Source organism: Drosophila serrata, unplaced genomic scaffold (genome assembly GCF_035046125.1).
Source record: "Drosophila serrata isolate PLE 108 unplaced genomic scaffold, ASM3504612v1 contig_240, whole genome shotgun sequence".
NCBI classification, from domain to species: Eukaryota; Metazoa; Arthropoda; class Insecta; order Diptera; family Drosophilidae; genus Drosophila; species Drosophila serrata.
Window position 1 is genome coordinate 7,261,310 of NW_028257138.1, and position 18,165 is coordinate 7,279,474.

General features: G+C 33.9%; 1 protein-coding gene across 1 annotated transcript in view; it reads right to left on the reverse strand.

Moving 5' to 3' along the window:
• Positions 1-12,776, reverse strand: part of kek3 (leucine-rich repeat, immunoglobulin-like domain-containing kekkon 3 protein) — a 238,020-nt gene extending 225,244 nt beyond the window's left edge. Inside the window, exon 1 of the mRNA XM_086830990.1 lies at positions 12,720-12,776. The gene's annotated coding sequence lies outside the window, so the exon portion shown is untranslated. The remainder of the gene's footprint in view (positions 1-12,719) is intronic.
• Positions 12,777-18,165: the final 5,389 nt, after the last annotated feature.

An 18,165-nucleotide genomic window follows, 5' to 3' on the forward strand; every position in this document is an offset into this window, starting at 1 on the left:
CTGGTGCCATGCCATTTGACCATAAACGAGCGCAAAAATTTGTTCGTCGTCGTCAAGTGCAGCATTTTGTGAATAATGCCACACACTCCCTCTGAACTCCACTTTCCGAAAATGTGAAAAGCTTTTCCAGCATTTCGCTATCATTATTTACTAGACAATCGACCAAGAGGTGAGGGGGGAAAACTGGAAAAGCGGGAGCAGCAAGTGCAGACAGAGAGAGAGAAAGAGAGGAGAGTCTGCAAACATTTTACAACGAAAAGCGATAAAGTTACGATTTATTAGCCCAGAGTCGCTTTAAAATCAATTATGCCGGAATGTGGAACGCTGAAAAGAACAGGCTATATCCGCGAGGACACCCAAGCAGCAGGCAAAGAACAAAGATTATGCAATGCAAACACTTGGATACAATAAAAAATATAAGTAACCTTTAAAACGACTAGGAAATACCTCTTAAAATAGATCTAGGATAGAAGTAAGTTGTAAATAATAATTTAAAAATATTTTCATTAAAGAAACTTCTTAACAAAAGCTATATAGATGCTCCTAACAAGTTTGGAACACCATTAAATAATCTTTAAATCTTTCTTTAATAAAGTTTCTTCCATATTTCATTCTTGTATCATATTCCTTCACTATCCTGGCATACCTTTAGTCACTCCTTAACCCACTCCAGGAACAGAGGCTACAAAAAAAGTAGCCTAACCCGAGCGTAACCTCTACTTAGCCCCCAACTGGCTAGTCGGCTGCTGCCGACAACTCTCGCCTTGTCTATGGATGATAAATTAAAAGCCTAACTTGACAATCACTTAAGCATAGTTTGTAAGGCGTCCTCATAGATTTTAAGCTGCCGTTGGGCTTCCAAGTTTGTTGTCTGGACCAAAGGAGGCACCACCAAGGCAGCCAGCTTCCAAAAGCCGACGACAACGACGACGACGTGAACACGTTCCTATTAGTGGCGAAAGATCAGCGAAAAATAGAACGGCGGTTCATTAAAATGAGAATCCAGAGGAGGTCTTTGCCAGGGGTTCGAGGATGGCAGGATGTGGCAGAGGTTACAGTGGCAGAACACGGAAAAAAATAAAGTTAAAATTATAAGAAATATAAGATCAATCTAAGTATAAAATAAAATAAAGAAAGTTCATATAATACTAATTATAAATACTTAAAAATGTATAATTTTATAAACCAAATTCATTTTTCTCTAAAGGAAAAGTGTCTTAACTTTTCTCTCTCTGTTTTTGGTTAAGCCAAGGAGTTGGTAAGCCGACTTTAGCGGCTTTAAGAATAATGATAGCGGTATTCTTGAGCTATTGTAAAGGCAAAAGGAGCAAAAGGCAGCTTAAAGGAGCCGAGGAGCTTCTCTTCTCCTGACTTCCCCCTCTTTTTGGCCAAACCGTGTTCACTTTCGCGCCCCGCTCTTTAGAACTGTGAACATACAAATTCACTCAGCGTTGATAGTAGCAACCAAATAAGAACTTTAAGATGGTTTCTGAATACATTAAGCTCTAGATACCCTTTAAATTTAACTAAAAAATCTCTAGAAATTAGTAAAAATTTTATAAAAATATTTATAACATTGTTTTAAAATAAAACTTTTAAGTAATGCCCGTGAAATATCTATTTGCAATTATTAAAAATCATTTATACTTCTCTTTAAATATTGAATAAGTGTCTGAGGCACTTTAAAAATTTCCAAAAAATATATTAAACATTTTCTAACCTAACCTAAATATATAGAAAACTTTCTGCCTTCATAAACTTAAGGACTCTATCTAGCAACAAGAGCAACAAAAGATCCAGATGCCGCATTCGTTGCCTCAAAGTTGGCAAAGTTTTTGGGGGCGTTGCTGTTTTTCTGCCTTGGGGCGTTGAATTGGAAAACAAGTTGGCCGCATATTTTGTACGGGTTCAGAGTTCATCCCCAGCGATCAGTAGTGGCTGCCAGACAGATAGACAGGCTGATCCAGCAGCTCCTAGGAGCTAGGAAAAACCTGGAAGCTGGAAGCTAGAAACTTGGCTTGTCCACTTGTCGTCGCCAGTTAGCCCCGATGTCCATTCCCCCCTCAGGGAGATATATCCGAGTGTATATATATCCCCCCTCTCACCTGTCATTGTCACCGCCTGCGACGAGGTTGTTGGCTGACATTTTGCCTATAAAACCGCAGACACTGGCGATTGCAAATTGCGAAATGCGAAAAAAAAAAGTACGAAAATTTCCAGTTCCTCCTTTGCGTATTGTTGCCACATATTTCAAGTGTCAAACGAGCAAATTGCATACCTTGTTCCAGCTTCGATACCGAAACTCTATTTACATGTTCTTTGTAGGCGTACTTAAGATGCCTGAAATGCCAGAGAGCCGGGCTAACAAGTCCATGCCAATTTGCTTACTGTTTTCGGGGATCTAACCAAATTGTCGCCATGATTTAAAATTCCTCAACAAAAAGGGGATTCACTCCTTGGAACCTGTTGTCTTGGTTAAGGGTAAGGTATTTTCTTAAACTTTGAAATAGGAAAAAACAATGGAATACACTTAAGAAAAGTAGAAGAGACTGTTGGAGGAGTTTTTTACTTTATATAAATTTCCGTAACATCAATAGGTATTAAATAAGTATACCTTGTAGCTCTCTTTCAAGAAAAACAATAAAAACAATACCTGCTTTTTTAGTAATTAATTTCATTTGTACAGAAAGCAGAACGAAATCGGTAAGGAAATTGTATATATGGCTTCACGCCCATTAGCGGGGAGAAATGGAGAAATTGTAAACAATAACAGATGAACTCGATTAATCATTGTGGCCTGGGGGTCCTGACAGCAGCAGTTCAAAAGGATCTCGGTGGAGGCCGCGCTTGTGGCCAGATGACAGGACAAGGTTGATTTTTAATTTCCCCAACTTGTTTTTTTTTTGCCTAATTTTATGCAGCCTCAAGGATTGCATGTTCCTGTGTCTACACCAAAGGACTATGGGCCATATGCTGCTGAATATTCCATGAGCAGCACAAATTAAAAACAGAGTCCCAGACTAAACTCCTAGCCACTTGATTAATTTAGCGTGCAGAATGATTAAGTACATTTCGCCCGGGGTGAAGGTGCCAGCCGTGAGTGTAAGGTCCTGCTCAATCCACCCCCACAAAAATGCTGTGAAGTTTTTTCTTTTTTTTTTTTAAACGGAAGAGTCATCTGGCCATCAAGTGCATCCGGATTGATGGTGGTGATGGAAACTGCAGCAACCAAATAAGTTGGAAATGTAATTTCCATGCATTTAATGCCAGCTCAGCTTTTTATGGTTGTCACTAATTTACATAAAACCTGAGAGGAACACACCCCGCAGAGTTTGCAACCCTATCCTTGGGTGCACTTGAAAAAGTTTGGGGGTTGATTTAAAAATATTTCAAGGAAATGGGTTGATTTTTATAAAAATTATATCGGAAAATTTAAAGGGAACGCAAGGTATATATCTATATTACTAAACGACTTATTAATTCTTTTTAAATATGATCTATCTCAGTTACTATCTTTAAAATCTCAATTTAAAATTTATATAACTGTCATGGGACTATATTAAAATATTCTTTTAGTATTTTGAGATTTTATATTAACATAATATTATATTCTATCATATAAAATATCAAAATATTAAGTAAATATATAAATACCATTAATTACAAATACCATTAATTACATTACAAAACAACTTATCATGTTTATACAATTCCAGGGTATTGTATTTTCAGTCAGAAGCTTAAAAACCAATATAGAAGTCATTTCCGACCCTATAAATAATATATATTCTTGATCAGCACGAAAAGCCGAATCGATCTAGCCATATTTGGTAGAAAAAAAAATATTTAATTTTTTTTTTTTTTTTTATCATTAAATATCATACTTTTAAAATTGTCAAAATTTGACAAAAATTTATTTTTCTAAAAACTAAAAACTTAGTATGCAGATTTGTTAACCCTATAAAAACTAACACAGAACAACTTTCCGAATTGAAATTAATAGATTTTTTGCTTAGTTATAATCAATTTCTAATTTGAACCCTTTATGCAATGGGTAAGAGTATTTAATTATTAAATTTCATACAAAATATAACTTGTATCTCCTTTTATCCCCCAATTTTCTCTCAGTGCTGTACCTGTTAGCAACCCACTCAATTCGGAAGCTATAATTAATGAGCCACGAGCGTGTCAGAAGGTGAGCAACAAACATGGTAGAAAAAATATACAAAATTGGAAACAGCACAAAACAAAGTTTCCTCGCCATTTCAATTAGGCATAAAAAGTTCCACTCGATGCGAAGGGGAGAGGTTAAGGATTGGGATTGGAATTGGGATTGGGATTGGGAATACAACGACGCGTGCCACCTTGCCCTTGCCACCCCATGAACTGCGTTCACCTGGACAGGAGCTGCACCCAGTCGTCGGGCACGTCCTTTGGAAAATAGAAGATACAGAGGAAAAGCGACACTAGAAAAAAATATTTAAGAAATAAATAAATTATTCCAATAAAAAAGTTTAAATAAAATTAATAAAGGAATTACATTTGAGATAATAGATAGATAATAGTTAAAAAGCTGTTTAATTAAATATGAAGAAACAGAAGCGAACTATAATGTTTTATTTCATAAAAATCAATTCAAAATATTGACTAAAAAACTGGTTTAAATATTTACAAGATTTTAAATTAATACATAAAGAAAATAATTAAACAAAATATAAAAACAGTGTGCTGAAAAATATATACAATTTAAAACTGCTTACAATTTTAATCACATTTCTTTCTAATTTTAGATAACTATTTTTAATAAAATCCCCACTAAAATACTCCCACTTCAAGGACACCATTTCCAGTGCATCGATATAAAAAAATACCCTCTTCCAAAACCAGGAAGCAAAAGGACGACTCCTGTCTGCGCCTGTGCCTTTTCCTGGTTCCCTGGATGAGTCACGTGACGCATTTGCAACGGATTTGCCTTTATTTTTGGATGCACAAACCAAACAGCCGCCATGGGGAGCGTCACGCAACGCTGTCCATACATTAAAATTAATAATAAACGATTTCGGTGTAATAACAATAATTTTAACCGAAATTTAGTGCCCGCCTGCATATACATACATATCCATGCAGATATTGTTTTTTTGGGGAGCCCGGGAGTTAGGAGTTTGCTTTAAGTGGGCGTGGGTGCAAATGGCAAACATTTGAACACGCAATGGGGGCTTGAAAGACTTTCAGACAGTCAGACATTCAGACATTCGACCAACTGCCTCCAAGTTTATGACGTGGGCGTTTCAATTAAATTGATAAAGGGGGCAAAGGAGGACGGGAAAATGCAATGGCAACAGCAGGAAGCTCTGACAAGTTGGACACAATTTTCCAGCAGAGGGGAAATTGAGAGGAGTTTTTAAACCAACTTTGGGGAGGAGGTTAACATTTGTTTTGAGCCAGCCTGTCATTTGGGATTTAGTGATCAGACAGGATAAAGTGAACTGGACATGAAGTGAAGGGTATGGAATTTTGAAAGGTGGAATGCATAGCCTAAGGATGAAGAATGTATATTTTAGCTAAAAGAAAAGCGGAGTTATTATATTTAACTATCGAGATTTACTGCAAAATATATATCTTACAAAGATTTTAATAGTACAACTTTTTAATTAGAATTTATAATTATTTAATATAATTATAATAATTATAATATAATATAATTATTTTTAAAAAGGTTTCACAAGACTTTTCACAAGTTTTCTAAGAGTATTCTTTACATAACTCTTTTAGCTCATTTAAAACGCTAGTTTTTCTCCAGCTTTCTTATCATTTAACACCATTTCTTATCTAAACTACACCCAAAGAATTTAATTACCCGATTCTCTCTACAAATTTAATGACCAAAAATTCATTCAAACTTTAGGAAATTAAAATTCCTCCATTTCTCCATTTCATTCACCATTTTTTTACCCCATACCTTTGCTCCAATTTTAATCAACTACAAACGAGAGATTCCAAAATATTTCAAACCATAAAATCCCATATAGTTAAATATTCGAAAAGATATTCAATAATTATCGCATCTAAATGCTGTAACCAATTAAACCCATCCACAAATTTCGTTACACATTCATAGGCTTCATTAAAAAACAATCACAAATGAGTTGAGGAAAATTGAAAAACAAAAAGTAAATATATGGAAAAACTTCAAATTAGAATACAAATGCGATCGAGCAAATCAAGGAGACAAGCGGACCTTATCAAGTGGATGTCCAACTAAAAACCGATGACTGTCACTTTTGGGTAGACCGTAAAAATTATACAAATTTTATGATGGCTCGATGACAAAACTGATTGAGATTGGCTTCAAAAAGCGGGGAAAACAAGTTGAATCTGTCGGTGGCTGCCATGAATAATTTAGTCAAATTGGACGCCATTAGAGACTAGAGAAAAAAAACCAACTGACATTGGAGAGAGACTCCATCACGCATTCGAAATGAAATTGATTTGAATTCAAACCGTTTTTCAACAACACCTGATTCGTCGTTATTTTTGTACAGAAAACTGGATCCACATTGGCGATTCGACTAATTAAAAACGCTTCGATTCGAAGTTCGAGTTTCCAATTATTTATGGTCACTTTTTAATGGCGCGGGGAGACGACACGAACAACATTGTTGCTGCCCCAAAAATTATTTTGTCAAATTTCTTTAAAACCAACCAAAGCACACAGGATTTTTGCTTAACGCAAATATTGACCCGATCGTTGGTATGAAAATAAACTCTTAGAATTTATGGCACTTTGAGCCGCTGACGACTTATTTATTTTTATGTGAGCTCAACACAAAATTTGCATGGCTCGGCATTTTCGTTTCGAGCCGAAAACTGAAACACGAAATTCTCATTAGGTGATCTCAAAAAAAAATATTTAATATTATTATCGCCTTCGAGGTCCCCGAAAAGCCGTTGATATTTCGCTTGCACCATTGGACTTTTAATTTGTTGGCGTCTCAAAAATTATTCCCCGACAGGTTTCGCCAAGCAGCCTCATATAACTCGTTTAGAATTCATGTATAAAATCTGAATCGGCTAATTTGTGTAAAATATGTACAAATATATATACGGATGGCGACAAATTTACAATTCGAATCAGTTCACAAAATGGCCGATACTTTGGGGTCTCCGACCAGGTCTGAGATTCCCTCGACACACCCGAGGGCAATGCACACGCAATGCTAAAAAAATAAGGCGGAGGATCTTGGGACTCCTGCCAGTGGGTGCAATGGCTTTTAATGAGCTGGTAAAGTGGATGTAGACCAGCTCCTTCTTCGGGCAAAATCGCAATCGCCATGTCCCATGGCTGACTTACACCTGATTTGGGCTTAACACCTTGGTTTTTAGTGAAATTTAAAGAACACATTCAAATAATTTAATTTAGAATAAACATTTATTAAAAGACTACAGTTTCTAAGAGCTGGAGCATTTTTTAAACTATAAAATCAATTTTCTTCACTTAGATATTTATATGAGTCTTTTTAGTTATTAGAAATTAAATATATAAGTCAAGAAAACTGAGTTTATACTAAATAACAATGATCTAAATCTTTGAAACTGATCATTAAATTTAAGTAAAACTACAACACTTTAAAATATGTATGGGTGTCTTTTAATAATTCATTTTTAGATATTTTTAGATTTTAATTTAATAAACTGCGCCAAACGATTTGGATACATAAACCAAATATATGCATATATGAAAAAAATATTTAAATCTACTTAACATAACTTAACCTAGACTAATTTAGAAATCAGTTTCCAAGAAATGTTGTATTTAGTCTTCTTTAATTTAATTTATGTTCAGTTTTATTTACTTTAATTAGACATTTTCCTTTCTAAAACTGAAGACCGTCATCCCACTTGACATTGGCCTTCAATGGGTTAATGTGTTGTGCACTTGGCATCCAGTGGAGTAACCAGAGCACCGCCTTGGACATGCAAAGTCATCTTCTTTGCCTTGAGTTGACTTGACTCGTGTCTAGAAACACTGCAAAAAATCGCCTGACTTTTAACTATAAAAAAAACTATAAATATTTTTTTACAAAAATTATAACATTCTATCAATCTATCATAACTAAGCTTAAAATATTCGCATTCATTGAATCAATATTTATCGATATTTTTATATGACAATTTTATCGAAAAATCAAAATTTTAGAAACTCATAACTAAACCAAAAAAGCATTAATTTTGATTCGGAAAGCTGCCCCATGTTAGTTTTTATTAGCTTAACGAATCTGCATACTCAAATTAAACCTTAGACGAATTCAAATTTTTGTCAATTTTTCACATCTTAAAGTTATTAATTTTATCCACTAAAAAATTTCGAAAAAAATTTTTACATTTTTTTTCTCCCAGAGATGCCTAGATCGATTCGGCTGTTGATGCTGATCAAGAATATATATTATTTATAGGGTCGGAAATGACTCCTTCACTGCTTTATAGGCTTCTGACTGAAATTAGAATACCATATTTTATCTATTTTAACGCCAATTTTTGCTAAAAATCAAATTTTAAAAAATTTATAACAAAGCCAAAAAAGCGTTAATTTTGATTCGGAAAGCTGTCCCGTGCTAGTTTTTATCGCGGTTACAAAACTGCATACTCAAAGAAAAATGTTTGTAAATGGAAATGACTAAAATTACAATCCCATTCTTTAAGTAGATATTTATCTATATTTTTATGAAAATTTTCCCTAAAAATCAAATTTAAAAATAACCATAACTTAGCCAAAACAGCATTAATTTCAATTCGGAAAGCTGTCTTATGTTAGTTTTTATTAGCTTAACAAATCTGCATACTCACATTAAAGTTTACACAAATTAAATTTTTTGTCAATTTTTTACATTTTGAATTTATGAATTTTACCCACTAAAAAAATTTCAAAAAATTTTGTAAATTTTTTTTCTTCCAGAAATATCTAAATCGATTCACCTGCTGATGCTGAACAAGAATATATATAATTTATGGGGTCGGAAATGACTCCTTCACATAGTTGCAAGCTTTTGACTAAAATTATAACACCCTGCAAAGGTATAAATATATTTTTTGAATATATTTTTCATTTGAAAAAGATTAATTTGAATTCGTAGTTTTTCTTTCTGTGCACTGTGTAGTTGTCTCGTGCCACAGCAGCTTCTTCGGTTGAGGCTGATAAAGTTATTGTCGCACCGTGGCGACATTTAATAAATGGCGTAGGCATTAGGCTTCGGCTCTCGGACAGAGGCTCCTCTCTCTCGTGGAAGACATTGGCGATTGCCAAGCCGCAGCTAGTTGCAGTTGCATGTTGCATGAAGCCGGCGATATGATACGTGGCCCAGAAGAGTTGGCCGAAAGCAAAACTGAGCCAAGTCTTGTCGCTGTGGCATAATGAGTGAGTAGCAGACGGAGCAATGAGACGCTACAGACAGTTGTCAACATAATTTAGGCGCATGCAGAATGCCAACAGCAGAAGCAAGTACAATCTCCATTCGCCCCACAAAAGGATCGAAATTAACCCATTGGGGGTTAAATTAATGGGCAAATTATTGTAATTTTTATAAAATAATTAATAATTGTATTGGATTTTATTTAAATATGAATTCAGGCACTTCTATAGAGTGATTTTTTCGCTTAAAGATGCTTCCTCCTTGATGGGAACTCATTATACTTTAATTTAGTTTATAAAATTGTAAAAAATACTCTTCAAAATATATTTTTTCAAATCTTTTTTGGTGTCTTAGTCATATTTTTAATTACTTTTTAAAACTCAATTAATAAAGGGGTTAATTTCAGAGACTGTATATACGGTCTCAACCTGAAGTCCCCCACTTCATTGGCACTCGGTCGCACTCGCAGTCGTATGTTGGTGTAACATAAGTGCGAAGCACACTTTATTGTATCACAAATGCCATATTTTCTCATTACGATTGGACATGATGCATGTGGAATGCCCACAGGCGACACGCAACTCCTTTTGGGTCCAAGTGCAGAGTGTCCACTTGGTGGCACTGGAGAGGATTCCGAGGAGGAGAGCTCAAGATCTGAGGAGGTGAAGAGCTAAAGAGCTCGCTGGAGAGCTGGAGCTGGAGAGTCGAAATAATTAAATCCGTCAAGTGTTGGCAACCGAAGCGAGCGACCCGCACAGCCAAATGGCAACCTGTCACCCATAGAAGAAGCTCTAGAGATGAGATCGTGACACGATCAAGTTGACAGGGAAATATTAATGATAATTGGGATAATTTAAGTTGGTTATAATAAGCGAAATCGGAATATAAATTATATTTTTACTACATATATTAATTATTATTATATTATAGTAGTAAAGAATAAAATATAAAAATGACAATAATATAGAAGAAGCTCTGGAGATGAGATCGTGACACGATCAAGTTGACAAGGAAATAATTACGATAGTTGGGATAATTAAAGTGGGTTATAGTAAGCAATATCGAAATAAAAAGTATATTTTTAATACGTATATTAATATAGTATATAAGAATAACTAATAATAAAATATTTTAATGACAATAAAGAAGTAGCTCTGGAGATGAGATCGTGACAAGATCAAGTTGGAAAAGTAAAAGCTACGATAGTTGGGATAATTATATTGGGTAATAATAAGCAATAATAAAATACAAGTGGTTTCTTTATTACCACATAGTAGATAAGAATAACCAATTATAACATAAAGTTATTATTTACATTTTTTCAATGTTGGTATGATATGATATTACTATTATTAATAATAAGTAACAAATAAATAAACAGAATAAATATATAACAATATCCTTTAAAGTCGTTGAAGTGTTTAGTAACATATACAAAAAGATGATAAATTAATAGTGATATTCAACAGCTTTATGTTTTTATTATAGTTGAAAAATTATAATAACTGAATAAATCTTCAAATATTTAGATGGGCTTTTGGCAATCCTAAATAAATCATTTCTATTAAATAAATTTATAAGAAATTTTCATGTTTATACATATGAATACTATTGTAGTTATACCTTAGGAGATTTATATATATTCCAATTAATTACAGCTTTAAATACAAAATACCCCACAGTCATACCTACCTCATTTTATTATTTCTGAAAGCATAATAAATACCAAAAAATATCCTAAAATTAAATATAAAATTCTCTTTCTATAAACCTTAAAATTTTTCTAGGTGACCCATCTCTAGTAGGAGTCATGAAGCTATTCCCTGCTTTATGTCCACAGAATATTGCACCACATTTGAGACCACAACCAGCAGCGGATTGATCTTGTTTATGTGACCATGTTGCACATAAAGCAGACGCCACAAAACATGCAAAAGCCAGTATAAAAAACAACCACAATTCCTTCTCTTTTTTTTTTAAATCAAGGAGGAGTTAAAAAAAGGAGAACAAACAACGAAGCGGGGAAAAAAACGATATGGAGAGGACACTCAACACGTTGAGAAGTTTATTTGGCACCTGAAGATGATAATCGGTTACAAATTAATTGCAACTATGTTGACATTGTCCAGTTCGCTAAAAAAAAAAAACATCAGAGGGGTAAAAAGAGGAGAGAGGAGACCCGGTCAACGGTCTCAATTTATATAGACAGTTGGCAACTGTAAATAAATAAAATTGTCAACGGTCGCCTGCACTTGCGAACTCTTCCAGATTGCGCCTCCTTGATTGCCTTGCTCTTAAATTGTGCTGCCAACTTTTCAAAAAGCCAAGCAAAAAAAAAAAAAAAAATGGAAAGGAAAGGAAAACCCGAACAAAATCTGCAAATTTACACAGAAATCTCCGAATCCAAACTCTTGGGGATTGGCAAAGTGTTTTACATATATTTTTTCTTGACTTTTTTTGTATCTGCTGCTCTTATGGAACGCATTCCTTCTGACAGCTTCAGCGGGGGCCGTCATCGGGCGAGTTACTTGTTGTCTACATTCTGGAGCAAGTGGCCAACAGACCAACCATCAAGAACACACATGGAGAAACAAAAGGGATCTTCAAAGGGAATATTACGTATCCGCATAAAAAATTATATCAATAAAATAATACGTATACGTAAAAAGAGAATATTACTTATACGCCTAGATCTATAGAGAATATTACGTATACGCAAAAAAATTATATCAAGAAGATATTATGTATACAAAAAAAAACTACACACATAAAGAGAATATTACGTATACTCATGGATCTGTAGAGAATATTACGTATACGTAAAAAAACGATATATGTACATAAAGAGAATATTACGTATACTCATGGATCTGTAGAGAATATTACGTATACGCATAAAAAATATATGAAGAAAATACTACGTATACACAATAATAAATATATATATAAAGAGTATATTACGTATACGCCTAGATATATAGAAAATATTAAGTATACTCAAAAAATGATATATTGTACATAAGGAGAGTATTACGTATATGCATGGATATATGGAGAATATTACGTATACGCATAAAAAAATTGTATGAAAAAAAATTACGTATACACAATAATAATTAAAAACATAAAGAGAATATTACTTAACGCATCGATATATTGAGAATATTACGTAAACGAACAGAAATATATTTAATTAAAAGATTTATATTCCTAAAATCCAAAGGCATTTTTTTAAATGTAATAAAAATGAGCCCCAAAATGTATAATTAACATTATTTATCAAAAATTTAAAATAATTTAATATTTACTTACATACTGAGTTAACTTCACTCTCAAGGTAATTCGTTCTTAAGTCTCCATAAAATGTGCCTGAAAAAGAAACAAAAATGTATTTCTAATTAAAATGAATATTCAAGACTTTCCAGAAAACAATTACTTATATTTTAAACTTCGAATCCCTTCTTAAACTAGTATAAATTTTATAAACATTTTCTATAAAATATGTTCTAAAAATGCATATAATTTAAATTTCGAAATCGTTTTTAAACTAGTATATATTTTATAAAATTTCTTCTCATTCATTTGAAACAAATTCAATATAATAATGCTCACTCTCAAGCACTTTCTTACTCTCTGTTGAATCAATTTTACTACCAAATTAAAATGTAATTTTAAATTATTAGTATAATTTTTTCAATATTTTCTTTTCAGTGCCTTTGTCCAGGACAGTGATCATGGCCTGCGTCTGGGCCCGGCATGCGTAAATTGGATTAATGCATTTGATTCGCCCCAAAAGACGCCAGCGCCAAAAGCCTCAACTTGGCTGACTTTGAGTCCAAAGCCGAATCTGAATGTGAATACGAATACGAATCTGAATCAGACTCTGAATCCAAGACCAAGTCTGAAGTGTGACAATTGTCTGAGGGCCCTGATGGCAAGCACATTGTTCCAATTTGGTTTTGTTCTTCATGAGGTTGCTTTTTATTTATTTTTTGTATTTTTTTGTTCCTGCTGGTAGGGAGTACAGGTGATATATCAGACAAGTGACGACGGGCGGTGTGTTGGGTATACCGATGCCGATGCCCCTTCACTTCATCCATTCGCGATGACGTGCAGCGATAATGGAGCCGGAATGGAATGTTGACATGGTGTGGGTGTAGGTGTAGGTATCCCAGTAGGTGTTGCGAATTTTCTGGGTATGAAAGCATCATCCCGACACTGTCCGATGGCAGATAGTCTGGCAAAAGGTCAAGGATGTCTTGGTAATGTTAAGGAAATATATATATCTTAATTTGTATTTATTTTGTAATACTATAATAGATCTTTCTCTCCCCCACCTGTGACCTAAATTTTATTTGCAGTTTACGCAACTCATTAGTTTGCTGGCTCATTAAGGACAACTTGAAGGAAATCAAAAATTCACATCATATTTGCCATAATTTTAGCACAGCTCCAGGATACCAAATATGTGAGCGCGTGAAATCCCCAGGCAGAAGGACTGTGCGAATCTTGCATACAATCGAGGGGAAATTAATAGAACTGCAAGGAAATATTTTAAAAATATTAATGATATATAATCCTATTTAATAAGGATTTAAAAGGATTTTAGAATAATATTTATATTCATTATTATTAATATTATATATATTAATAGTATATATATAATCCTTATTAAATAGGATTATATATCATAAATAGGAATTTGAACTATGAGAAGTCGAAACTAAATATGGTTTAGATAATTATTTATATTTAAAAATTCAAATCAATGCATGGAGTTTTCCTATAAATTGATCTAGTTCTAGTAGCTCAACAATTTTTACACAATATTACTAAACAATCCCTCTGGTCCCTATTCCCTTGAACCGTACTATTAAAATTTACCCAATCCCATAAGAAAAAGATGCCGCCGCGAGAGACCAAGGAGACCCATCATATTTTCCAGAGTTATGTGCGCCTTATTAGCACATCATTTAAGCGAGTTACTCGACACTTCTCCACGTCCACGTCCATGTCCACATATCGCATCCAAGTCACCGCTCGCTCATCCTCTGGATCCATCATCATAGCCCCCAAGTATCAACCCAAAGTGCTGCACTTCCTTATGGCCAGTCGGTTCGCTTTGGCTCATTAAATTTGAAAATATAGCCGGCGTTGTCATATAAATCTTGTTTCCATCAATATTGACCTGTCAATGTCCGCAGACTGGCAACGGCTGTTGGTGGATTTCTTGGCCCTTTGGTCAACGTATCAAAAGACCAATATAATCACACCAAACGCATCTCCCGGCATCTCTCTTGGTCTTGGTGTCTTGGCAATTATTTTTGATTTTTTCCCCGAGATTTTTGCAGAAGGAAGACGGCAAACGACGACGACCAAGACGCACTTGGCCATTGTACACTTGCCAATGGCACTTGTGGCCACACTCTCTTGTGCGTAAGGAGCTGTCAATAAGCAAACAAACGAGCCACAGTCACAGCTCCTCGGTTACGCTTTTGTGCCTATTAGTCGCCTCCACCTTCGACTCTACCAGGAGGAGCATCTCCTGACTCCTTCCTCCTCTTGGTCAACCTTTTCCATTGCCATTGATGTGTCAGGGCATATGTTCTTTTATGTCATCATTTCACAGCTAAGTGGCAGCCTTGCACCTCCTGCTCCGCCAGCAAGTGTAAATTCAAATAGGGGACTCCCACTACACATAAAGAAATATGTATAGGCTTTAAGAAGAAGATTTTAACAGTTCCATTAGGGAACTTTTACAAGTGTATATACCTTTTTAAACATTTAATTATATTTTAATAATTTCTAGAATATTTGTACAGCAAAAGCATAAACTGTAAAGAATAATTATTTAACAATTTGGATAAGTTATATTCATTCACGAAACTTTAAAGCCTGACCTTACTGCATTTTTACCAGTAAATCTTTAGACAAAAAAGTATTCAATAAGTATAATAAAAAAACAGATAAATCATTTAATTTATCCAAATATTATATACAAAGGTATATATTTTTTCTAATATTTATTTATATTATAATTAAAAATATGTATGAATACCACTGTGTTTTAAAAATAAAAAATTCTATCGATAGCATTTTAAGTATTTTCTAAAACAAAATAAATCCTGAAAGGTGGTATAAGCTGTACATCTATTAATGATATTACACTTAATTATTTAAAACTCTTTAAAGAACTTTAAATAAATATTTTCGGTACCTATAAAGCTCTTTTTTAACTGAATATTTCCCAAAAATATAACTATAACAAAACACAGAACATTCTAAGCATACAATATTACTTCTCACAGCACTTCTTCACCTAGCTTTAAGTAACTTTTAGTTGAAATTACAAAAATTTTTAGTTTTCAAAACTCTTTTATATTTTTTAACTTAGTAAATTTCCCTTCATTATTACCCCATATTTTTTCTGTCTGCATTGAATACAAATCAATTCAAAGGGGCCTCGCGAAAACAAATACCCAGCAAGCCAATTAGATTTTTCACGCTCTCCCCTGCTGACCAGAAAAACTGAGAGACACAAACAAAAAAACAAAAAGAAAAACCAGCTAAAAAAAAATAAGAAAGAGAGAAAATCAACAGGCTAATTGACATTTGCAGTGCAAGAATTTATTGTGCCCAGAGCGTACATAAGTTATTCCCTTTGGAAATGAATACATACGACTCTGGTGACAGGAGTGCAGGAGCCTGGACCTCGTTCGAGTTCGAATTGGAGTCCAAGTCCAAGTCCCAACTCTCTTTTGGCCAACTGAAGCTGCGTGGCCATAAAGTACCCAGAAAAGTTGGCACACACTCGCAGATACCGAATCCCATCGACAATCCCAAAAGCCAAGCCAAGGAGACTATGGACATAGTCTCACCCCCACGCAGCGCCAGGCGGCGGTGGAGTCACAAGTGTTCCATTGTGATGGTTGTAGGAGGTTTTTCGGGGACATCTCCAGAGGTGGAACATAAAGGAAAACTATTCTATATATTTTTAAACTAATAAAAAAAATAAGAAAACTATATGGAAAATATACAAAATATATAGAAAAGGGAATATATATTTTTTTAGATTTCAAATTAAGGTCTTTCACGCTCTCATCTCCACTATATATTTTTTTGTTAAAAAATAGCAACAACAAGTACAACAAAAAAACACTATGTCAACAGTTGTTTATTGTTGTTGTTAGTGTCATTTGACTTGGGGTCTGCCTTTTGGGCCATTTTAGACAGTTGGCAGCGCGCTAATTTGTAAGCCTTAGCTGCATTTGGAAGCTGATAAGACTCGTAGATTTCAAAAGAAAGAGCTAAGGAGAGAGTACACTCAACAAAAATAGGGGAAAACAATTTAAAAATAAGCTAAATATCAAACATTCTCTATATAGATATATATAGGTATAAAAGTTATTAAGTTTACAAGAGAATCCACCTTAATTCTTACTTTTCTTCCCTTGAAACCTGTACTTTTCCTTGTCATTTGTTTCATATATTTCTTCCTTATACATATACATTTCCTTTAACTATCTTTAATATATATTTTCTCTCCGTGTATTAGATAGAAAGAGAGAGCTGCCTTCTGGCCATATTCGTAGAGAAAACTTTTTTCTGTTGTGTTGTTTGCTGGGCGTTTGACGATCCACGTTTGATGTTTGGCGGCGACGACGCGCATCACGAAGCCATCAAATGTCAGTCGGTGGGCAGCAGCACCTCCATTTTTGGGGGTAGGGAGAGGGTGAGGGGGCTGGTGAAGAAGAGGTGAAGGGGGGAATGTGCCACAGGCGGCTGCCCAGAAGGCAGGACAAGGGAGGACAGTGACACGGTGGCCATTAGCTAATGTCATGTTGGGATTAGGCGATGCAGAGATTAGCAAGTTTTCTTTGGTTTTTACTTCCTATGTGAGAGCTTAGCAGTATAAAAGTTAGGATTTATATAAGAAAGATATTAAAAATTAATATTAAAACCAAGTTAAATATTTTTTAAATTTATTAAAATGTGTTTCCTATAAATATTATTACATAAATTAATTAATTATGCAAGCAAAGTTTTGTTTAAACATACAGAAGTAGTGATATTCTTTCATGTAGGTTTCGGTTTAGGGGGATTATATAAAAATATTATATTATTATTTATCTTATTTTATATATTTATTTCTATAGAGATTTATAGTAGCTATAAAATTTTAAGAGTATTTCTAGCAGGAAATAATATATATTTGAACTGTAATAATATAAATAAATCATATATATTATTATTTATATTATTATATATATTTATTTCTATAGAGATTTATAGTAGCTACAAAATTTCAAGAGTATTTCTAGCAGAAAATAAAATATATTTAAGTTGTAATAATATAAATAAATAAGATATTAAGAACAGTCTTCAGTTTCTGGGTGACTTGGTAGGTTCTAGAAAACTATACATACACCTTACAAGCTAAATAGCTCAATTAACCACAAATTTAATTATTAAAGCGTTTTATATCATAATTAGATTTAGCCATTTCACATAAAATCAATTGAATTTCTCTATTTTTAATTCCCCATAACCCCTCTTAACTTCCCGGAAAAAAAATCAACTTGCCAATACATAAATCACAGGCATTAACCGCGCGACACTTTAATTAATTTAATGCCCCTCCAATGATTTTTTAAGTGTTTCTAATGCATTTTCCAAACTGGCCATATCCGCTTGCACTTGCTGGTACCAAGTATGATTGCCCATAAAAAAATAAAACAAGAAATACCAAAAGATGCCG